Source organism: Hordeum vulgare, chromosome 2H (assembly GCF_904849725.1).
Source record: "Hordeum vulgare subsp. vulgare chromosome 2H, MorexV3_pseudomolecules_assembly, whole genome shotgun sequence".
NCBI classification, from domain to species: Eukaryota; Viridiplantae; Streptophyta; class Magnoliopsida; order Poales; family Poaceae; genus Hordeum; species Hordeum vulgare.
The window spans coordinates 576,952,534-576,971,161 of record NC_058519.1 but is presented as its reverse complement, the minus strand read 5'-3'; the positions used below and the strand labels follow the sequence as shown (position 1 = coordinate 576,971,161).

The window sequence follows — 18,628 nt, the reverse complement described above, 5'->3', positions numbered from 1 at the left end:
AGATCACGCTCCCGCGTCATCCTTGTCACGTGGCGCAAAAATATATTTAAAAAGGGGAATGCAACACGAGGACTTCCCAGAAGGTCACCCATCCTAGTACTACTCTCGCCCAAGCACGCTTAACTTCGAAGTTCTGATAGGATCCGGTGCTTTAGTGCTGGTATGATCGCATCCGACATGCAACTATCTATTTGTTCCTTATGCTTGCCCCTACTAGTACTACTAGTACTACTACTACTACTACTACTAGTACTACTACTACTACTACTACTACTACTACTACTACTACTACTACTACTACTACTAGTCGTTGGGTGTCAAGCGCGGTGGGAAAAGTCACACAGTAATCGTCAAAAATAAGAAAATGAGGTCATATAGATCACGGTCCCGCGTCATCCTTGTCACGTGGCGCAAAAATATATTTAAAAAGGGGAATGCAACACGAGGACTTCCTAGGAGGTCACCCATCCTAGTACTACTCTCGCCCAAGCACGCTTAACTTCGGAGTTCTGATGGGATCCGGTGCTTTAGTGCTGGTATGATCGCATCCGACATGCAACTATCTATTTGTTCCTTATGCTTGCCCCTACTAGTACTACTACTACTACTACTACTACTACTAGTACTACTACTACTACTATTACTACTACTACTACTACTACTACTACTACTACTACTAGTCGTTGGGTGTCAAGCGTGGTGGGAAAAGTCACACAGTAATCGTCAAAAATAAGAAAATGAGGTCATATAGATCACGGTCCCGCGTCATCCTTGTCACGTGGCGCAAAAATATATTTAGAAAGGGGAATGCAACACAAGGACTTTCCAGGAGGTCACCCATCCTAGTACTACTCTCGCCCAAGCACGCTTAACTTCGGAGTTCTAATGGGATCCGGTGCTTTAGTGCTGGTATGATCGCATCCGACATGCAACTATCTATTTGTTCCTTATGCTTGCCCCTACTACTACTACTACTAGTCGTTGGGTGTCAAGCGCGGTGGGAAAAGTCACACAGTAATCGTCAAAAATAAGAAAATGAGGTCATATAGATCACGCTCCCGCGTCATCCTTGTCACGTGGCGCAAAAATATATTTAAAAAGGGGAATGCAACACGAGGACTTCCCAAAAGGTCACCCATCCTAGTACTACTCTCGCCCAAGCACGCTTAACTTCGGAGTTCTGATGGGATCCGGTGCTATAGTGTTGGTATGATCGCATCCGACATGCAACTATCTATTTGTTCCTTATGCTTGCCCCTACTACTACTACTACTACTACAACTACTACTACTACTAGTCGTTGGGTGTCAAGCGCGGTGGGAAAAGTCACACAGTAATCGTCAAAAGTAAGAAAATGAGGTCATATAGATCACGCTCCCGCGTCATCCTTGTCACGTGGCGCAAAAATATATTTAAAAAGGGGAATGCAACACGAGGACTTCCCAGGAGGTCACCCATCCTAGTACTACTCTCGCCCAAGCACGCTTAACTTCGAAGTTCTGATGGGATCCGGTGCTTTAGTGCTGGTATGATCGCATCCGACATGCAACTATCTATTTGTTCCTTATGCTTGCCCCTACTAGTACTACTACTAGTACTACTACTACTACTACTACTAGTACTACTACTACTACTACTACTACTACTACTACTACTACTACTAGTCGTTGGGTGTCAAGCGCGGTGGGAAAAGTCACACAGTAATCGTCAAAAATAAGAAAATGAGGTCATATAGATCACGGTCCCGCGTCATCCTTGTCACGTGGCGCAAAAATATATTTAAAAAGGGGAATGCAACACGAGGACTTCCCAGGAGGTCACCCATCCTAGTACTACTCTCGCCCAAGCACGCTTAACTTCGGAGTTCTGATGGGATCCGGTGCTCTAGTGCTGGTATGATCGCATCCGACATGCAACTATCTATTTGTTCCTTATGCTTGCCCCTACTACTACTACTACTACTAGTAGTCGTTGGGTGTCAAGCGCGGTGGGAAAAGTCACACACTAATCGTCAAAAATAAGAAAATGAGGTCATATAGATCACGCTCCCGCGTCATCCTTGTCACGTGGCGCAAAAATATATTTAAAAAGGGGAATGCAACACGAGGACATCACAGGAGGTCACCCATCCTAGTACTACTCTCGCCCAAGCACGCTTAACTTCGGAGTTCTGATGGGATCCGGTGCTTTAGTGTTGCTATGATCGCATCCGACATGCAACTATCTATTTGTTCCTTATGCTTGCCCCTACTACTACTACTACTACTACTACTACTACTACTACTACTACTACTAATACTAGTCGTTGGGTGTGAAGCGCGGTGGGAAAAGTCACACAGTAATCGTCAAAAATAAGAAAATGTGGTCATATAGATCACGCTCCCGCGTCATCCTTGTCACGTGGCGCAAAAATATATTTAAAAAGGGAATGCAACACGAGGACTTCCCAGGAGGTCACCCATCCTAGTACTACTCCCGCCCAAGCACGCTTAACTTCGAAGTTCTGATGGGATCCGGTGCTTTAGTGCTGGTAAGATCGCATCCGACATGCAACTATCTATTTGTTCCTTATGCTTGCCCCTACTACTACTACTACTACTACTACTACTACTACTACTACTACTACGTGGGTGTCAAGCGCGGTGGGAAAAGTCACACAGTAATCGTCAAAAATAAGAAAATGAGGTCATATAGATCACGGTCCCGCGTCATCCTTGTCACGTGGCGCAAAAATATATTTAAAAAGGGGAATGCAACACGAGGACTTCCTAGGAGGTCACCCATCCTAGTACTACTCTCGCCCAAGCACGCTTAACTTCGGAGTTCTGATGGGATCCGGTGCTTTAGTGCTGGTATGATCGCATCCGACATGCAACTATCTATTTGTTCCTTATGCTTGCCCCTACTACTACTACTACTACTACTACTACTACTACTACTACTACTAGTCGTTGGGTGTCAAGCGCGGTGGGAAAAGTCACACAGTAATCGTCAAAAATAAGAAAATGAGGTCATATAGATCACGCTCCCGCGTCATCCTTGTCACGTGGCGCAAAAATATATTTAAAAAGGGGAATGCAACACGAGGACTTCCCAAAAGGTCACCCATCCTAGTACTACTCTCGCCCAAGCACGCTTAACTTCGGAGTTCTGATGGGATCCGGTGCTTTAGTGTTGGTATGATCGCATCCGACATGCAACTATCTATTTGTTCCTTATGCTTGCCCCTACTACTACTACTACTACTACTACTACTAGTCGTTGGGTGTCAAGCGCGGTGGGAAAAGTCACACAGTAATCGTCAAAAGTAAGAAAATGAGGTCATATAGATCACGCTCCCGCGTCATCCTTGTCACGTGGCGCAAAAATATATTTAAAAAGGGGAATGCAACACGAGGACTTCCCAGGAGGTCACCCATCCTAGTACTACTCTCGCCCAAGCACGCTTAACTTCGGAGTTCTGATGGGATCAAGTGCTCTAGTGCTGGTATGATCGCATCCGACATGCAACTATCTATTTGTTCCTTATGCTTGCCCCTACTACTACTACTACTACTACTACTAGTCGTTGGGTGTCAAGCACGGTGGTAAAAGTCACACACTAATCGTCAAAAATAAGAAAATGAGGTCATATAGATCACGCTCCCGCGTCATCCTTGTCACGTGGCGCAAAAATATATTTAAAAAGGGGAATGCAACACGAGGACATCACAGGAGGTCACCCATCCTAGTACTACTCTCGCCCAAGCACGCTTAACTTCGGAGTTCTGATGGGATCCGGTGCTTTAGTGTTGTTATGATCGCATCCGACATGCAACTATCTATTTGTTCCTTATGCTTGCCCCTACTACTACTACTACTACTACTACTACTACTACTACTACTACTACTACTACTACTACTACTAGTCGTTGGGTGTCAAGCGCGGTGGGAAAAGTCACACAGTAATCGTCAAAAATAAGAAAATGTGGTCATATAGATCACGGTCCCGCGTCATCCTTGTCACGTGGCGCAAAAATATATTTAAAAAGGGGAATGCAACACGAGGACTTCCCAGGAGGTCACCCATCCTAGTACTACTCTCGCCCAAGCACGCTTAACTTCGGAGTTCTGATGGGATCAAGTGCTCTAGTGCTGGTATGATCGCATCCGACATGCAACTATCTATTTGTTCCTTATGCTTGCCCCTACTACTACTACTACTACTACTCGTTGGGTGTCAAGCGCGGTGGGAAAAGTCACACAGTAATCGTCAAAAATAAGAAAATGAGGTCATATAGATCACGCTCCCGCGTCATCCTTGTCACGTGGCGCAAAAATATATTTAAAAAGGGGAATGCAACACGAGGACTTCCCAAAAGGTCACCCATCCTAGTACTACTCTCGCCCAAGCACGCTTAACTTCGGAGTTCTGATGGGATCCTGTGCTTTAGTGCTGGTATGATCGCATCCGACATGCAACTATCTATTTGTTCCTTATGCTTGCCCTACTACTACTACTACTACTAGTCGTTGGGTGTCAAGCGCGGTGGGAAAAGAAACACAGTAATCGTCAAAAATAAGAAAATGAGGTCATATAGATCACGGTCCCGCGTCATCCTTGTCACGTGGCGCAAAAATATATTTAAAAAGGGGAATGCAACACGAGGACTTCCCAGGAGGTCACCCATCCTAGTACTACTCTCGCCCAAGCACGCTTAACTTCGGAGTTCTGATGGGATCCGGTGCTTTAGTGCTGGTATGATCGCATCCGACATGCAACTATCTATTTGTTCCTTATGCTTGCCCCTACTACTACTACTACTACTACTACTACTACTACTACTACTAGTCGTTGGGTGTCAAGCGCGGTGGCAAAAGTCACACAGTAATCGTCAAAAATAAGAAAATGGGGTCATATAGATCACGCTCCCGCGTCATCCTTGTCACGTGGCGCAAAAATATATTTAAAAAGGGAATGCAACACGAGGACTTCCCAGGAGGTCGCCCAAGCACGCTTAACTTCGGAGTTCTGATGGGATCCGGTGCTTTAGTGCTGGTATGATCGCATCCGACATGCAACTATCTATTTGTTCCTTATGCTTGCCCCTACTACTACTACTACTACTACTAGTCGTTGGGTGTCAAGCGCGGTGGGAAAAGTCACACAGTAATCGTCAAAAATAAGAAAATGAGGTCATATAGATCACGCTCCCGCGTCATCCTTGTCACGTGGCGCAAAAATATATTTAAAAAGGGGAATGCAACACGAGGACTTCCCAGGAGGTTACCCATCCTAGTACTACTCTCGCCCAAGCACGCTTAACTTCGGAGTTCTGATGGGATCCGGTGCTTTAGTGCTGGTATGATCGCATCCGACATGCAACTATCTATTTGTTCCTTATGCTTTCCCGTACTACTACTACTACTACTACTACTAGTCGTTGGGTGTCAAGCGCGGTGGAAAAGTCACACAGTAATCGTCAAAAATAAGAAAATGAGGTCATATAGATCACGCTCCCGCGTCATCCTTGTCACGTGGCGCAAAAATATATTTAAAAAGGGGAATGCAACACGAGGACTTCCCAGGAGGTCACCCATCCTAGTACTACTTTCGCCCAAGCACGCTTAACTTCGGAGTTCTTATGGGATCCGGTGCTTTAGTGCTGGTATGATCGCATCCGACATGCAACTATCTATTTGTTCCTTATGCTTGCCCATACTACTACTACTACCACTACTACTACTAGTCGTTGGGTGTCAAGCGCGGTGGGAAAAGTCACACAGTAATCGTCAAAAATAAGAAAATGAGGTCATATAGATCACGCTCCCGCGTCATCCTTGTCACGTGGCGCAAAAATATATTTAAAAAGGGGAATGCAACACGAGGACTTCCCAGGAGGTTGCCCAAGCACGCTTAACTTCGGAGTTCTGATGGGATCCGGTGCTTTAGTGCTGGTATGATCGCATCCGACATGCAACTATCTATTTGTTCCTTATGCTTGCCCCTACTACTACTACTACTACTACTACTAGTCGTTGGGTGTCAAGCGCGGTGGGAAAAGTCACACAGTAATCGTCAAAAATAAGAAAATGAGGTCATATAGATCACGCACTTCGGAGTTCTGATGGGATCCGGTGCTTTAGTGCTGGTATGATCGCATCCGACATGCAACTATCTATTTGTTCCTTATGCTTGCCCCTACTACTACTACTACTACTACTACTACTAGTCGTTGGGTGTCAAGCGCGGTGGGAAAAGTCACACAGTAATCGTCAAAAATAAGAAAATGAGGTCATATAGATCACGCTCCCGCGTCATCCTTGTCACGTGGCGCAAAAATATATTTAAAAAGCGGAATGCAACACGAGGACTTCCGAGGAGGTCACCCATCCTAGTACTACTCTCGCCCAAGCACGCTTAACTTCGGAGTTCTGATGGGATCCGGTGCTTTAGTGCTGGTATGATCGCATCCGACATGCAACTATCTATTTGTTCCTTATGCTTTCCCATACTACTACTACTACTACAACAACAACAACTACTACTACTACTACTACTACTACTACTACTACAACTACTACTACTACTACTACTACTACTACTACTACAACTACTACTACTACTACTACTACTACTACTACTACTACTACTACTACTACTACTACTAGTCGTTGGGTGTCAAGCGCGGTGGGAAAAGTCACACAGTAATCGTCAAAAATAAGAAAATGAGGTCATATAGATCACGCTCCCGCGTCATCCTTGTCACGTGGCGCAAAAATAGAGGTCACCCATCCTAGTACTACTCTCGCCCAAGCACGCTTAACTTCGGAGTTCTGATGGGATCCGGTGCTTTAGTGCTGGTATGATCGCATCCGACATGCAACTATCTATTTGTTCCTTATGCTTGCCCCTACTACTACTACTACTAGTCGTTGGGTGTCAAGCGCGGTGGGAAAAGTCACACAGTAATCGTCAAAAATAAGAAAATGAGGTCATATAGATAACGCTCCCGCGTCATCCTTGTCACGTGGCGCAAAAATATATTTAAAAAGGGGAATGCAACACGAGGACTTCCCAGGAGGTCACCCATCCTAGTACTACTCTCGCCCAAGCACGCTTAACTTCGGAGTTCTGATGGGATCCGGTGCTTTAGTGCTGGTATGATCGCATCCGACATGCAACTATCTATTTGTTCCTTATGCTTGCCCCTACTACTACTACTAGTCGTTGGGTGTCAAGCGCGGTGGGAAAAGTCACACAGTAATCGTCAAAAATAAGAAAATGAGGTCATATAGATCACGCTCCCGCGTCATCCTTGTCACGTGGCGCAAAAATATATTTAAAAAGGGGAATGCAACACGAGGACTTCCCAGGAGGTCACCCATCCTAGTACTACTCTCGCCCAAGCACGCTTAACTTCGGAGTTCTGATGGGATCCGGTGCTTTAGTGCTGGTATGATCGCATCCGACATGCAACTATCTATTTGTTCCTTATGCTTGCCCCTACTACTACTACTAATACTACTACTACTACTACTACTACTACTACTACTACTAGTCGTTGGGTGTCAAGCGCGGTGGGAAAAGTCACACAATAATCGTCAAAAATAAGAAAATGAGGTCATATAGATCACGCTCCCGCGTCATCCTTGTCACGTGGCGCAAAAATATATTTAAAAAGGGGAATGCAACACGAGGACTTCCCAGGAGGTCACCCATCCTAGTACTACTCTCGCCCAAGCACGCTTAACTTTGAAGTTCTGATGGGATCCGGTGCTTTAGTGCTGGTATGATCGCATCCGACATGCAACTATCTATTTGTTCCTTATGCTTGCTCCTACTACTACTACTACTACTGCTACTACTACTAGTCGTTGGGTGTCAAGCGCGGTGGGAAAAGTCACACAGTAATCGTCAAAAATAAGAAAATGAGGTCATATAGATCACGCTCCCGCGTCATCTTTGTCACGTGGCGCAAAAATATATTTAAAAAGGGGAATGCAACACGAGGACTTCCCAGGAGGTCACCTATCCTAGTACTACTCTCGCCCAAGCACGCTTAACTTCGGAGTTCTGATGGGATCCGGTGCTTTAGTGCTGGTATGATCGCATTCGACATGCAACTATCTATTTGTTCCTTATGCTTGCCCCTACTACTACTACTACTACTACTACTACTACTACCACTACTACTACTACTACTACTAGTCGTTGGGTGTCAAGCGCGGTGGGAAAAGTCACACAGTAATCGTCAAAAATAAGAAAATGAGGTCATATAGATCACGCTCCCGCGTCATCCTTGTCACGTGGCGCAAAAATATATTTAAAAAGGGGAATGCAACACGAGGACTTCCAAGGAGGTCACCCATCCTAGTACTACTCTCGCCCAAGCACGCTTAACTTTAGAGTTCTCATGGGATCCGATGCTTTAATGCTGGTATGATCGCATCCGACATGCAACTATCTATTTGTTCCTTATGCATGCCCCTACTACTACTACTACTACTACTACTACTACTACTACTACTACTACTACTACTACTACTAGTAGTACTACTACTAGTCGTTGGGTGTCAAGCGCGGTGGGAAAAGTCACACAGTAATCGTCAAAAATAAGAAAATGAGGTCATATAGATCACGGTCCCGCGTCATCCTTGTCACGTGGCGCAAAAATATATTTAAAAAGGGGAATGCAACACGAGGACTTCCCAGGAGGTCACCCATCCTAGTACTACTCTTGCCCAAGCACGCTTAACTTCGAAGTTCTGATGGGATCCGGTGCTTTAGTGCTGGTATGATCGCATCCGACATGCAACTATCTATTTGTTCCTTATGCTTGCTCCTACTACTACTACTACTACTGCTACTACTACTAGTCGTTGGGTGTCAAGCGCGGTGGGAAAAGTCACACAGTAATCGTCAAAAATAAGAAAATGAGGTCATATAGATCACGCTCTCGCGTCATCCTTGTCACGTGGCGCAAAAATATATTTAAAAAGGGGAATGCAACACGAGGACTTCCCAGGAGGTCACCTATCCTAGTACTACTCTCGCCCAAGCACGCTTAACTTCGGAGTTCTGATGGGATCCGGTGCTTTAGTGCTGGTATGATCGCATTCGACATGCAACTATCTATTTGTTCCTTATGCTTGCCCCTACTACTACTACTACTACTACTACTACTACTACCACTACTACTACTACTACTACTAGTCGTTGGGTGTCAAGCGCGGTGGGAAAAGTCACACAGTAATCGTCAAAAATAAGAAAATGAGGTCATATAGATCACGCTCCCGCGTCATCCTTGTCACGTGGCGCAAAAATATATTTAAAAAGGGGAATGCAACACGAGGACTTCCAAGGAGGTCACCCATCCTAGTACTACTCTCGCCCAAGCACGCTTAACTTTGGAGTTCTCATGGGATCCGATGCTTTAATGCTGGTATGATCGCATCCGACATGCAACTATCTATTTGTTCCTTATGCATGCCCCTACTACTACTACTACTACTACTACTACTACTACTACTACTACTACTACTACTACTACTAGTAGTACTACTACTAGTCGTTGGGTGTCAAGCGCGGTGGGAAAAGTCACACAGTAATCGTCAAAAATAAGAAAATGAGGTCATATAGATCACGGTCCCGCGTCATCCTTGTCACGTGGCGCAAAAATATATTTAAAAAGGGGAATGCAACACGAGGACTTCCCAGGAGGTCACCCATCCTAGTACTACTCTCGCCCAAGCACGCTTAACTTCGAAGTTCTGATGGGATCCGGTGCTTTAGTGCTGGTATGATCGCATCCGACATGCAACTATCTATTTGTTCCTTATGCTTGCCCCTACTACTACTACTACTACTACTACTACTACTACTACTAGTCGTTGGGTGTCAAGCGCGGTGGGAAAAGTCACACAGTAATCGTCAAAAATAAGAAAATGAGGTCATATAGATCACGCTCCCGCGTCATCCTTGTCACGTGGCGCAAAAATATATTTAAAAAGGGGAATGCAACACGAGGACTTCCCAGGAGGTCACCCATCCTAGTACTACTCTCGCCCAAGCACGCTTAACTTCGGAGTTCTGATGGGATCCGGTGCTTTAGTGCTGGTATGATCGCATCCGACATGCAACTATCTATTTGTTCCTTATGCTTGCCCTACTACTACTACTACTACTATTAGTCGTTGGGTGTCAAGCGCGGTCGGAAAAGTCACACAGTAATCGTCAAAAATAAGAAAATGAGGTCATATAGATCACGGTCCCGCGTCATGCTTGTCACGTGGCGCAAAAATATATTTAAAAAGGGGAATGCAACACGAGGACTTCCCAGGAGGTCACCCATCCTAGTACTACTCTCGCCCAAGCACGCTTAACTTCGGAGTTCTGATGGGATCCGGTGCTTTAGTGCTGGTATGATCGCATCCGACATGCAACTATCTATTTGTTCCTTATGCTTGCCCCTACTACTACTACTACTACTACTACTACTACTACTACTACTACTACTACTACTACTACTACTACTACTACTACTACTACTACTACTACTACTACTACTACTACTACTACTACTAGTCTTTGGGTGTCAAGCGCGGTGGGAAAAGTCACACACTAATCGTCAAAAATATGAGGTCATATAGATCACGGTCCCGCGTCATCCTTGTCACGTGGCGCAAAAATATATTTAAAAAGGGGAATGCAACACGAGGACTTCCCAGGAGGTCACCCATCCTAGTACTACTCTCGCCCAAGCACGCTTAACTTCGGAGTTCTGATGGGATCCGGTGCTTTAGTGCTGGTATGATCGCATCCGACATGCAACTATCTATTTGTTCCTTATGCTTGCCCCTACTACTACTACTACTACTACTACTACTACTACTACTACTAGTCTTTGGGTGTCAAGCGCGGTGGGAAAAGTCACACAGTAATCGTCAAAAATAAGAAAATGAGGTCATATAGATCACGTTCTCGCGTCATCCTTGTCACGTGGCGCAAAAATATATTTAAAAAGGGGAATGCAACACGAGGACTTCCCAGGAGGTCACCCATCCTAGTACTACTCTCGCCCAAGCACGCTTAACTTCGGAGTTCTGATGGGATCCGGTGCTTTAGTGCTGGTATGATCGCATCCGACATGCAACTATCTATTTGTTCCTTATGCTTGCCCCTACTACTACTACTAATACTACTACTACTACTACTACTACTAGTCGTTGGGTGTCAAGCGCGGTGGGAAAAGTCACACAGTAATCGTCAAAAATAAGAAAATGAGGTCATATAGATCACGCTCCCGCGTCATCCTTGTCACGTGGCGCAAAAATATATTTAAAAAGGGGAATGCAACACGAGGACTTCCCAGGAGGTCACCCATCCTAGTACTACTCTCACCCAAGCACGCTTAACTTCGGAGTTCTGATGGGATCCGGTGCTTTAGTGCTGGTATGATCGCATCCGACATGCAACTATCTATTTGTTCCTTATGCTTGCCCTACTACTACTACTACTATTAGTCGTTGGGTGTCAAGCGCGGTCGGAAAAGTCACACAGTAATCGTCAAAAATAAGAAAATGAGGTCATATAGATCACGGTCCCGCGTCATCCTTGTCACGTGGCGCAAAAATATATTTAAAAAGGGGAATGCAACACGAGGACTTCCCAGGAGGTCACCCATCCTAGTACTACTCTCGCCCAAGCACGCTTAACTTCGGAGTTCTGATGGGATCCGGTGCTTTAGTGCTGGTATGATCGCATCCGACATGCAACTATCTATTTGTTCCTTATGCTTGCCCCTACTACTACTACTACTACTACTACTACTACTACTACTACTACTACTACTACTACTACTACTACTTCTACTAGTCTTTGGGTGTCAAGCGCGGTGGGAAAAGTCACACACTAATCGTCAAAAATATGAGGTCATATAGATCACGGTCCCGCGTCATCCTTGTCACGTGGCGCAAAAATATATTTAAAAAGGGGAATGCAACACGAGGACTTCCCAGGAGGTCACCCATCCTAGTACTACTCTCGCCCAAGCACGCTTAACTTCGGAGTTCTGATGGGATCCGGTGCTTTAGTGCTGGTATGATCGCATCCGACATGCAACTATCTATTTGTTCCTTATGCTTGCCCCTACTACTACTACTACTACTACTACTACTAGTCTTTGGGTGTCAAGCGCGGTGGGAAAAGTCACACAGTAATCGTCAAAAATAAGAAAATGAGGTCATATAGATCACGTCCCGCGTCATCCTTGTCACGTGGCGCAAAAATATATTTAAAAAGGGGAATGCAACACGAGGACTTCCCAGGAGGTCACCCATCCTAGTACTACTCTCGCCCAAGCACGCTTAACTTCGGAGTTCTGATGGGATCCGGTGCTTTAGTGCTGGTATGATCGCATCCGACATGCAACTATCTATTTGTTCCTTATGCTTGCCCCTACTACTACTACTACTACTAGTCGTTGGGTGTCAAGCGCGGTGGGAAAGTCACACAGTAATCGTCAAAAATAAGAAAATGGGGTCATATAGATCACGGTCCCGCGTCATCCTTGTCACGTGGCGCAAAAATATATTTAAAAAGGGGAATGCAACACGAGGACTTCCCAGGAGGTCACCCATCCTAGTACTACTCTCGCCCAAGCACACTTAACTTCGGAGTTCTGATGGGATCCGGTGCTTTAGTGCTGGTATGATCGCATCCGACATGCAACTATCTATTTGTTCCTTATGCTTGCCCCTACTACTACAACTACTACTACTACTACTACTACTACTACTAGTCGTTGGGTGTCAAGCGCGGTAGGAAAAGTCACACAGTAATCGTCAAAAATAAGAAAATGAGGTCATATAGATCACGCTCCCGCGTCATCCTTGTCACGTGGCGCAAAAATATATTTAAAAAGGGGAATGCAACACGAGGACTTCCCAGGAGGTCACCCATCCTAGTACTACTCTCGCCCAAGCACGCTTAACTTCGGAGTTCTGATGGGATCCGGTGCTTTAGTGCTGGTATGATCGCATCCGACATGCAACTATCTATTTGTTCCTTATGCTTGCCCCTACTAGTACTACTACTACTACTACTACTACTACTACTACTACTACTACTACTACTACTACTACTACTACTACTACTACTACTACTACTACTACTACTACTAGTCGTTGGGTGTCAAGCGCGGTGGGAAAAGTCACACAGTAATCGTCAAAAATAAGAAATGAGGTCATATAGATCACGCTCCCGCGTCATCCTTGTCACGTGGCGCAAAAATATATTTAAAAAGGGGAATGCAACACGAGGACTTCCCAGGAGGTCACCCATCCTAGTACTACTCTCGCCCAAGCACGCTTAACTTTGGAGTTCTGATGGGATCCGGTGCTTTTGTGCTGGTATGATCGCATCCGACATGCAACTATCTATTTGTTCCTTATGCTTGCCCCTACTACTACTACTACTACTACTGCTACTACTACTAGTCGTTGGGTGTCAAGCGCGGTGGGAAAAATCACACAGTAATCGTCAAAAATAAGAAAATGAGGTCATATAGATCACGCTCCCGCGTCATCCTTGTCACGTGGCGCAAAAATATATTTAAAAAGGGGAATGCAACACGAGGACTTCCCAGGAGGTCACCCATCCTAGTACTACTCTCGCCCAAGCACGCTTAACTTCGGAGTTCTGATGGGATCCGGTGCTTTAGTGCTGCTATGATCGCATCCGACATGCAACTATCTATTTGTTCCTTATGCTTGCCCCTACTACTACTACTACTACTACTACTACTAGTCGTTGGGTGTCAAGCGCGGTGGGAAAAGTCACACAGTAATCGTCAAAAATAAGAAAATGAGGTCATATAGATCACGCTCCCGCGTCATCCTTGTCACGTGGCGCAAAAATATATTTAAAAAGGGGAATGCAACACGAGGACTTCCCAGGAAGTCACCCATCCTAGTACTACTCTCGCACAAGCACGCTTAACTTCGAAGTTCTGATGGGATCCGGTGCTTTAGTGCTGGTATGATCGCATCCGACATGCAACTATCTATTTGTTCCTTATGCTTGCCCCTACTACTACTACTACTACTGCTACTACTACTAGTCGTTGGGTGTCAAGCGCGGTGGGAAAAGTCACACAGTAATCGTCAAAAATAAGAAAATGAGGTCATATCGATCACGCTCCCGCGTCATCCTTGTCACGTGGCGCAAAAATATATTTAAAAAGGGGAATGCAACACGAGGACTTCCGAGGAGGTCACCTATCCTAGCACTACTCTCGCCCAAGCACGCTTAACTTCGGAGTTCTGATGGGATCCGGTGCTTTAGTGCTGGTATGATCGCATTCGACATGCAACTATCTATTTGTTCCTTATGCTTGCCCCTACTACTACTACTACTACTACTACTACTACTACTACCACTACTACTACTACTACTACTAGTCGTTGGGTGTCAAGCGCGGTGGAAAAAGTCACACAGTAATCGTCAAAAATAAGAAAATGAGGTCATATAGATCACGCTCCCGCGTCATCCTTGTCACGTGGCGCAAAAGTATATTTAAAAAGGGGAATGCAACACGAGGACTTCCCAGGAGGTCACCCATCCTAGTACTACTCTCGCCCAAGCACGCTTAACTTTGGAGTTCTCATGGGATCCGGTGCTTTAATGCTGGTATGATCGCATCCGACATGCAACTATCTATTTGTTCCTTATGCATGCCCCTACTACTACTACTACTACTACTACTACTACTACTACTACTACTACTACTACTACTACTACTACTACTACTACTACTAGTCGTTGGGTGTCAAGCGCGGTGGGAAAAGTCACACAGTAATCGTCAAAAATAAGAAAATGGGGTCATATAGATCACGGTCCCGCGTCATCCTTGTCACGTGGCGCAAAAATATATTTAAAAAGGGGAATGCAACACGAGGACTTCCCAGGAGGTCACCCATCCTAGTACTACTCTCGCCCAAGCACGCTTAACTTCGGAGTTCTGATGGGATCCGGTGCTTTAGTGCTGGTATGATCGCATCCGACATGCAACTATCTATTTGTTCCTTATGCTTGCCCCTACTACTACTACTACTACTACTACTACTACTAGTCGTTGGGTGTCAAGCACGGTGGGAAAAGTCACACAGTAATCGTCAAAAATAAGAAAATGAGGTCATATAGATCACGCTCCCGCGTCATCCTTGTCACGTGGCGCAAAAATATATTTAAAAAGGGGAATGCAACACGAGGACTTCCCAGGAGGTCACCCATCCTAGTACTACTCTCGCCCAAGCACGCTTAACTTCGGAGTTCTGATGGGATCCGGTGCTTTAGTGCTGGTATGATCGCATCCGACATGCAACTATCTATTTGTTCCTTATGCTTGCCCTACTACTACTACTACTACTACTACTATTAGTCGTTGGGTGTCAAGCGCGGTCGGAAAAGTCACACAGTAATCGTCAAAAATAAGAAAATGAGGTCATATAGATCACGGTCCCGCGTCATCCTTGTCACGTGGCGCAAAAATATATTTAAAAAGGGGAATGCAACACGAGGACTTCCCAGGAGGTCACCCATCCTAGTACTACTCTCGCCCAAGCACGCTTAACTTCGGAGTTCTGATGGGATCCGGTGCTTTAGTGCTGGTATGACCGCATCCGACATGCAACTATCTATTTGTTCCTTATGCTTGCCCCTACTACTACTACTACTACTACTACTACTACTACTAGTCTTTGGGTGTCAAGCGCGGTGGGAAAAGTCACACAGTAATCGTCAAAAATATGAGGTCATATAGATCACGGTCCCGCGTCATCCTTGTCACGTGGCGCAAAAATATATTTAAAAAGGGGAATGCAACACGAGGACTTCCCAGGAGGTCACCCATCCTAGTACTACTCTCGCCCAAGCACGCTTAACTTCGGAGTTCTGATGGGATCCGGTGCTTTAGTGCTGGTATGATCGCATCCGACATGCAACTATCTATTTGTTCCTTATGCTTGCCCCTACTACTACTACTACTACTACTACTACTACTACTACTAGTCTTTGGGTGTCAAGCGCAGTGGGAAAAGTCACACAGTAATCGTCAAAAATAAGAAAATGAGGTCATATAGATCACGTTCCCGCGTCATCCTTGTCACGTGGCGCAAAAATATATTTAAAAAGGGGAATGCAACACGAGGACTTCCCAGGAGGTCACCCATCCTAGTACTACTCTCGCCCAAGCACGCTTAACTTCGGAGTTCTGATGGGATCCGCTGCTTTAGTGCTGGTATGATCGCATCCGACATGCAACTATCTATTTGTTCCTTATGCTTGCCCCTACTACTACTACTACTACTAGTCGTTGGGTGTCAAGCGCGGTGGGAAAAGTCACACAGTAATCGTCAAAAATAAGAAAATGGGGTCATATAGATCACGGTCCCGCGTCATCCTTGTCACGTGGCGCAAAAATATATTTAAAAAGGGGAATGCAACACGAGGACTTCCCAGGAGGTCACCCATCCTAGTACTACTCTCGCCCAAGCACGCTTAACTTCGGAGTTCTGATGGGATCCGATGCTTTAGTGCTGGTATGATCGCATCCGACATGCAACTATCTATTTGTTCCTTATGCTTGCCCCTACTACTACTACTACTACTACTAGTACTACTAGTCGTTGGGTGTCAAGCGCGGTAGGAAAAGTCACACAGTAATCGTCAAAAATAAGAAAATGACGTCATATAGATCACGCTCCCGCGTCATCCTTGTCACGTGGCGCAAAAATATATTTAAAAAGGGGAATGCAACACGAGGACTTCCCAGGAGGTCACCCATCCTAGTACTACTCTCGCCCAAGCACGCTTAACTTCGGAGTTTTGATGGGATCCGGTGCTTTAGTGCTGGTATGATCGCATCCGACATGCAACTATCTATTTGTTCCTTATGCTTGCCCCTACTACTACTACTACTACTAGTACTACTACTACTACTACTACTACTACTACTACTACTACTACTACTACTAGTCGTTGGGTGTCAAGCGCGGTGGGAAAAGTCACACAGTAATCGTCAAAAATAAGAAAATGAGGTCATATAGATCACGCTCCCGCGTCATCCTTGTCACGTGGCGCAAAAATATATTTAAAAAGGGGAATGCAACACGAGGACTTCCCAGGAGGTCACCCATCCTAGTACTACTCTCGCCCAAGCACGCTTAACTTCGGAGTTCTGATGGGATCCGGTGCTTTAGTGCTGGTATGATCGCATCCAACATGCAACTATCTATTTGTTCCTTATGCTTGCCCCTACTACTACTACTAATACTACTACTACTACTACTAGTCGTTGGGTGTCAAGCGCGGTGGGAAAAGTCACACAGTAATCGTCAAAAATAAGAAAATGAGGTCATATAGATCACGCTCCCGCGTCATCCTTGTCACGTGGCGCAAAAATATATTTAAAAAGGGGAATGCAACACGAGGAATTCCCAGGAGGTCACCCATCCTAGTACTACTCTCGCCCAAGCACGCTTACCTTCGAAGTTCTGATGGGATCCGGTGCTTTAGTGCTGGTATGATCGCATCCGACATGCAACTATCTATTTGTTCCTTATGCTTGCCCCTACTACTACTACTACTGCTACTACTACTAGTCGTTGGGTGTCAAGCGCGGTGGGAAAAGTCACACAGTAATCGTCAAAAATAAGAAAATGAGGTCATATAGATCACGCTCCCGCGTCATCCTTGTCACGTGGCGCAAAAATATATTTAAAAAGGGGAATGCAACACGAGGACTTCCCAGGAGGTCACCTATCCTAGTACTACTCTCGCCCAAGCACGCTTAACTTCGGAGTTCTGATGGGATCCGGTGCTTTAGTGCTGGTATGATCGCATCCGACATGCAACTATCTATTTGTTCCTTATGCTTGCCCCTACTACTACTACTACTACTACTACTACTACTACTACTACTACTACTACTACTACCACTACTACTACTACTACTACTAGTCGTTGGGTGTCAAGCGCGGTGGGAAAAGTCACACAGTAATCGTCAAAAATAAGAAAATGAGGTCATATAGATCACGGTCCCGCGTCATCCTTGTCACGTGGCGCAAAAATATATTTAAAAAGGGGAATGCAACACGAGGACTTCCCAGGAGGTCACCCATCCTAGTACTACTCTCGCCCAAGCACGCTTAACTTCGGAGTTCTGATGGGATCCGGTGCTTTAGTGCTGGTATGATCGCATCCGACATGCAACTATCTATTTGTTCCTTATGCTTGCCCCTACTACTACTACTACTACTACTACTACTAGTCGTTGGGTGTCAAGCGCGGTGGGAAAAGTCACACAGTAATCGTCAAAAATAAGAAAATGAGGTCATATAGATCACGCTCCCGCGTCATCCTTGTCACGTGGCGCAAAAATATATTTAAAAAGGGGAATGCAACACGAGGACTTCCCAGGAGGTCACCTATCCTAGTACTACTCTCGCCCAAGCACGCTTAACTTCGGAGTTCTGATGGGATCCGGTGCTTTAGTGCTGGTATGATCGCATCCGACATGCAACTATCTATTTGTTCCTTATGCTTGCCCCTACTACTACTACTACTACTACTACTACTACTACCACT

General features: G+C 45.4%; 54 non-coding genes and 3 pseudogenes across 54 annotated transcripts; all 57 read right to left on the bottom strand.

The window, feature by feature from the left end:
* Positions 1-55: 55 nt before the first annotated feature.
* On the bottom strand, positions 56-174 carry LOC123431861. The gene has a single exon (XR_006623456.1). It is a non-coding gene; the product is annotated as a 5S ribosomal RNA (ribosomal RNA).
* A 257-nt stretch (positions 175-431) lies between these two features.
* LOC123435567 lies at positions 432-550 on the bottom strand. The gene has a single exon (XR_006626813.1). It is a non-coding gene; the product is annotated as a 5S ribosomal RNA (ribosomal RNA).
* Positions 551-804: 254 nt separating this feature from the next.
* Positions 805-923, bottom strand: LOC123438496. The gene has a single exon (XR_006629634.1). It is a non-coding gene; the product is annotated as a 5S ribosomal RNA (ribosomal RNA).
* Positions 924-1,102: 179 nt separating this feature from the next.
* Positions 1,103-1,221, bottom strand: LOC123431674. The gene has a single exon (XR_006623262.1). It is a non-coding gene; the product is annotated as a 5S ribosomal RNA (ribosomal RNA).
* A 200-nt stretch (positions 1,222-1,421) lies between these two features.
* Positions 1,422-1,540, bottom strand: LOC123436559. The gene has a single exon (XR_006627777.1). It is a non-coding gene; the product is annotated as a 5S ribosomal RNA (ribosomal RNA).
* Positions 1,541-1,788: 248 nt separating this feature from the next.
* Positions 1,789-1,907, bottom strand: LOC123435477. Its single transcript, XR_006626726.1, has one exon. It is a non-coding gene; the product is annotated as a 5S ribosomal RNA (ribosomal RNA).
* A 185-nt stretch (positions 1,908-2,092) lies between these two features.
* Positions 2,093-2,211, bottom strand: LOC123433224. Its single transcript, XR_006624763.1, has one exon. It is a non-coding gene; the product is annotated as a 5S ribosomal RNA (ribosomal RNA).
* Positions 2,212-2,425: 214 nt separating this feature from the next.
* LOC123438563 lies at positions 2,426-2,544 on the bottom strand. Its single transcript, XR_006629698.1, has one exon. It is a non-coding gene; the product is annotated as a 5S ribosomal RNA (ribosomal RNA).
* Positions 2,545-2,747: 203 nt separating this feature from the next.
* On the bottom strand, positions 2,748-2,866 carry LOC123435566. The gene has a single exon (XR_006626812.1). It is a non-coding gene; the product is annotated as a 5S ribosomal RNA (ribosomal RNA).
* A 206-nt stretch (positions 2,867-3,072) lies between these two features.
* Positions 3,073-3,191, bottom strand: LOC123438553. The gene has a single exon (XR_006629688.1). It is a non-coding gene; the product is annotated as a 5S ribosomal RNA (ribosomal RNA).
* Positions 3,192-3,382: 191 nt separating this feature from the next.
* On the bottom strand, positions 3,383-3,501 carry LOC123432107. The gene has a single exon (XR_006623705.1). It is a non-coding gene; the product is annotated as a 5S ribosomal RNA (ribosomal RNA).
* Positions 3,502-3,689: 188 nt separating this feature from the next.
* Positions 3,690-3,808, bottom strand: LOC123433244. The gene has a single exon (XR_006624779.1). It is a non-coding gene; the product is annotated as a 5S ribosomal RNA (ribosomal RNA).
* Positions 3,809-4,032: 224 nt separating this feature from the next.
* Positions 4,033-4,151, bottom strand: LOC123432105. The gene has a single exon (XR_006623704.1). It is a non-coding gene; the product is annotated as a 5S ribosomal RNA (ribosomal RNA).
* A 182-nt stretch (positions 4,152-4,333) lies between these two features.
* LOC123438257 lies at positions 4,334-4,452 on the bottom strand. The gene has a single exon (XR_006629410.1). It is a non-coding gene; the product is annotated as a 5S ribosomal RNA (ribosomal RNA).
* A 181-nt stretch (positions 4,453-4,633) lies between these two features.
* LOC123434227 lies at positions 4,634-4,752 on the bottom strand. The gene has a single exon (XR_006625513.1). It is a non-coding gene; the product is annotated as a 5S ribosomal RNA (ribosomal RNA).
* A 202-nt stretch (positions 4,753-4,954) lies between these two features.
* Positions 4,955-5,052, bottom strand: LOC123433556 (annotated as a pseudogene).
* Positions 5,053-5,237: 185 nt separating this feature from the next.
* LOC123435362 lies at positions 5,238-5,356 on the bottom strand. The gene has a single exon (XR_006626617.1). It is a non-coding gene; the product is annotated as a 5S ribosomal RNA (ribosomal RNA).
* Positions 5,357-5,543: 187 nt separating this feature from the next.
* On the bottom strand, positions 5,544-5,662 carry LOC123438097. The gene has a single exon (XR_006629258.1). It is a non-coding gene; the product is annotated as a 5S ribosomal RNA (ribosomal RNA).
* A 191-nt stretch (positions 5,663-5,853) lies between these two features.
* On the bottom strand, positions 5,854-5,951 carry LOC123433587 (annotated as a pseudogene).
* Positions 5,952-6,336: 385 nt separating this feature from the next.
* On the bottom strand, positions 6,337-6,455 carry LOC123436270. Its single transcript, XR_006627501.1, has one exon. It is a non-coding gene; the product is annotated as a 5S ribosomal RNA (ribosomal RNA).
* A 289-nt stretch (positions 6,456-6,744) lies between these two features.
* On the bottom strand, positions 6,745-6,857 carry LOC123433504 (annotated as a pseudogene).
* A 179-nt stretch (positions 6,858-7,036) lies between these two features.
* On the bottom strand, positions 7,037-7,155 carry LOC123434225. The gene has a single exon (XR_006625512.1). It is a non-coding gene; the product is annotated as a 5S ribosomal RNA (ribosomal RNA).
* A 176-nt stretch (positions 7,156-7,331) lies between these two features.
* On the bottom strand, positions 7,332-7,450 carry LOC123434224. The gene has a single exon (XR_006625511.1). It is a non-coding gene; the product is annotated as a 5S ribosomal RNA (ribosomal RNA).
* Positions 7,451-7,665: 215 nt separating this feature from the next.
* Positions 7,666-7,784, bottom strand: LOC123438384. The gene has a single exon (XR_006629529.1). It is a non-coding gene; the product is annotated as a 5S ribosomal RNA (ribosomal RNA).
* A 194-nt stretch (positions 7,785-7,978) lies between these two features.
* Positions 7,979-8,097, bottom strand: LOC123436186. Its single transcript, XR_006627419.1, has one exon. It is a non-coding gene; the product is annotated as a 5S ribosomal RNA (ribosomal RNA).
* Positions 8,098-8,315: 218 nt separating this feature from the next.
* On the bottom strand, positions 8,316-8,434 carry LOC123433174. Its single transcript, XR_006624719.1, has one exon. It is a non-coding gene; the product is annotated as a 5S ribosomal RNA (ribosomal RNA).
* Positions 8,435-8,670: 236 nt separating this feature from the next.
* On the bottom strand, positions 8,671-8,789 carry LOC123438608. Its single transcript, XR_006629743.1, has one exon. It is a non-coding gene; the product is annotated as a 5S ribosomal RNA (ribosomal RNA).
* Positions 8,790-8,983: 194 nt separating this feature from the next.
* Positions 8,984-9,102, bottom strand: LOC123436185. The gene has a single exon (XR_006627418.1). It is a non-coding gene; the product is annotated as a 5S ribosomal RNA (ribosomal RNA).
* A 218-nt stretch (positions 9,103-9,320) lies between these two features.
* Positions 9,321-9,439, bottom strand: LOC123432932. Its single transcript, XR_006624498.1, has one exon. It is a non-coding gene; the product is annotated as a 5S ribosomal RNA (ribosomal RNA).
* Positions 9,440-9,675: 236 nt separating this feature from the next.
* LOC123436557 lies at positions 9,676-9,794 on the bottom strand. Its single transcript, XR_006627775.1, has one exon. It is a non-coding gene; the product is annotated as a 5S ribosomal RNA (ribosomal RNA).
* A 200-nt stretch (positions 9,795-9,994) lies between these two features.
* On the bottom strand, positions 9,995-10,113 carry LOC123434223. Its single transcript, XR_006625510.1, has one exon. It is a non-coding gene; the product is annotated as a 5S ribosomal RNA (ribosomal RNA).
* Positions 10,114-10,297: 184 nt separating this feature from the next.
* On the bottom strand, positions 10,298-10,416 carry LOC123434222. Its single transcript, XR_006625509.1, has one exon. It is a non-coding gene; the product is annotated as a 5S ribosomal RNA (ribosomal RNA).
* A 269-nt stretch (positions 10,417-10,685) lies between these two features.
* LOC123434221 lies at positions 10,686-10,804 on the bottom strand. Its single transcript, XR_006625508.1, has one exon. It is a non-coding gene; the product is annotated as a 5S ribosomal RNA (ribosomal RNA).
* A 203-nt stretch (positions 10,805-11,007) lies between these two features.
* LOC123434220 lies at positions 11,008-11,126 on the bottom strand. Its single transcript, XR_006625507.1, has one exon. It is a non-coding gene; the product is annotated as a 5S ribosomal RNA (ribosomal RNA).
* Positions 11,127-11,329: 203 nt separating this feature from the next.
* Positions 11,330-11,448, bottom strand: LOC123436326. The gene has a single exon (XR_006627555.1). It is a non-coding gene; the product is annotated as a 5S ribosomal RNA (ribosomal RNA).
* Positions 11,449-11,629: 181 nt separating this feature from the next.
* Positions 11,630-11,748, bottom strand: LOC123434219. Its single transcript, XR_006625506.1, has one exon. It is a non-coding gene; the product is annotated as a 5S ribosomal RNA (ribosomal RNA).
* A 227-nt stretch (positions 11,749-11,975) lies between these two features.
* Positions 11,976-12,094, bottom strand: LOC123434218. Its single transcript, XR_006625505.1, has one exon. It is a non-coding gene; the product is annotated as a 5S ribosomal RNA (ribosomal RNA).
* A 190-nt stretch (positions 12,095-12,284) lies between these two features.
* LOC123434217 lies at positions 12,285-12,403 on the bottom strand. Its single transcript, XR_006625504.1, has one exon. It is a non-coding gene; the product is annotated as a 5S ribosomal RNA (ribosomal RNA).
* A 181-nt stretch (positions 12,404-12,584) lies between these two features.
* On the bottom strand, positions 12,585-12,703 carry LOC123435198. The gene has a single exon (XR_006626457.1). It is a non-coding gene; the product is annotated as a 5S ribosomal RNA (ribosomal RNA).
* A 203-nt stretch (positions 12,704-12,906) lies between these two features.
* LOC123434215 lies at positions 12,907-13,025 on the bottom strand. Its single transcript, XR_006625502.1, has one exon. It is a non-coding gene; the product is annotated as a 5S ribosomal RNA (ribosomal RNA).
* Positions 13,026-13,287: 262 nt separating this feature from the next.
* LOC123437354 lies at positions 13,288-13,406 on the bottom strand. The gene has a single exon (XR_006628539.1). It is a non-coding gene; the product is annotated as a 5S ribosomal RNA (ribosomal RNA).
* A 197-nt stretch (positions 13,407-13,603) lies between these two features.
* On the bottom strand, positions 13,604-13,722 carry LOC123437707. The gene has a single exon (XR_006628882.1). It is a non-coding gene; the product is annotated as a 5S ribosomal RNA (ribosomal RNA).
* Positions 13,723-13,913: 191 nt separating this feature from the next.
* LOC123432660 lies at positions 13,914-14,032 on the bottom strand. Its single transcript, XR_006624233.1, has one exon. It is a non-coding gene; the product is annotated as a 5S ribosomal RNA (ribosomal RNA).
* Positions 14,033-14,226: 194 nt separating this feature from the next.
* Positions 14,227-14,345, bottom strand: LOC123432475. Its single transcript, XR_006624055.1, has one exon. It is a non-coding gene; the product is annotated as a 5S ribosomal RNA (ribosomal RNA).
* Positions 14,346-14,566: 221 nt separating this feature from the next.
* On the bottom strand, positions 14,567-14,685 carry LOC123438838. The gene has a single exon (XR_006629957.1). It is a non-coding gene; the product is annotated as a 5S ribosomal RNA (ribosomal RNA).
* Positions 14,686-14,924: 239 nt separating this feature from the next.
* LOC123434214 lies at positions 14,925-15,043 on the bottom strand. The gene has a single exon (XR_006625501.1). It is a non-coding gene; the product is annotated as a 5S ribosomal RNA (ribosomal RNA).
* Positions 15,044-15,237: 194 nt separating this feature from the next.
* Positions 15,238-15,356, bottom strand: LOC123434213. The gene has a single exon (XR_006625500.1). It is a non-coding gene; the product is annotated as a 5S ribosomal RNA (ribosomal RNA).
* A 190-nt stretch (positions 15,357-15,546) lies between these two features.
* LOC123435228 lies at positions 15,547-15,665 on the bottom strand. The gene has a single exon (XR_006626485.1). It is a non-coding gene; the product is annotated as a 5S ribosomal RNA (ribosomal RNA).
* A 191-nt stretch (positions 15,666-15,856) lies between these two features.
* On the bottom strand, positions 15,857-15,975 carry LOC123434212. The gene has a single exon (XR_006625499.1). It is a non-coding gene; the product is annotated as a 5S ribosomal RNA (ribosomal RNA).
* A 200-nt stretch (positions 15,976-16,175) lies between these two features.
* Positions 16,176-16,294, bottom strand: LOC123437303. The gene has a single exon (XR_006628491.1). It is a non-coding gene; the product is annotated as a 5S ribosomal RNA (ribosomal RNA).
* A 182-nt stretch (positions 16,295-16,476) lies between these two features.
* LOC123436430 lies at positions 16,477-16,595 on the bottom strand. The gene has a single exon (XR_006627655.1). It is a non-coding gene; the product is annotated as a 5S ribosomal RNA (ribosomal RNA).
* Positions 16,596-16,789: 194 nt separating this feature from the next.
* LOC123437635 lies at positions 16,790-16,908 on the bottom strand. The gene has a single exon (XR_006628811.1). It is a non-coding gene; the product is annotated as a 5S ribosomal RNA (ribosomal RNA).
* A 233-nt stretch (positions 16,909-17,141) lies between these two features.
* Positions 17,142-17,260, bottom strand: LOC123434211. Its single transcript, XR_006625498.1, has one exon. It is a non-coding gene; the product is annotated as a 5S ribosomal RNA (ribosomal RNA).
* Positions 17,261-17,457: 197 nt separating this feature from the next.
* Positions 17,458-17,576, bottom strand: LOC123438615. Its single transcript, XR_006629749.1, has one exon. It is a non-coding gene; the product is annotated as a 5S ribosomal RNA (ribosomal RNA).
* A 191-nt stretch (positions 17,577-17,767) lies between these two features.
* On the bottom strand, positions 17,768-17,886 carry LOC123437068. The gene has a single exon (XR_006628270.1). It is a non-coding gene; the product is annotated as a 5S ribosomal RNA (ribosomal RNA).
* Positions 17,887-18,125: 239 nt separating this feature from the next.
* Positions 18,126-18,244, bottom strand: LOC123434209. The gene has a single exon (XR_006625497.1). It is a non-coding gene; the product is annotated as a 5S ribosomal RNA (ribosomal RNA).
* Positions 18,245-18,435: 191 nt separating this feature from the next.
* On the bottom strand, positions 18,436-18,554 carry LOC123437067. Its single transcript, XR_006628269.1, has one exon. It is a non-coding gene; the product is annotated as a 5S ribosomal RNA (ribosomal RNA).
* Positions 18,555-18,628: the final 74 nt, after the last annotated feature.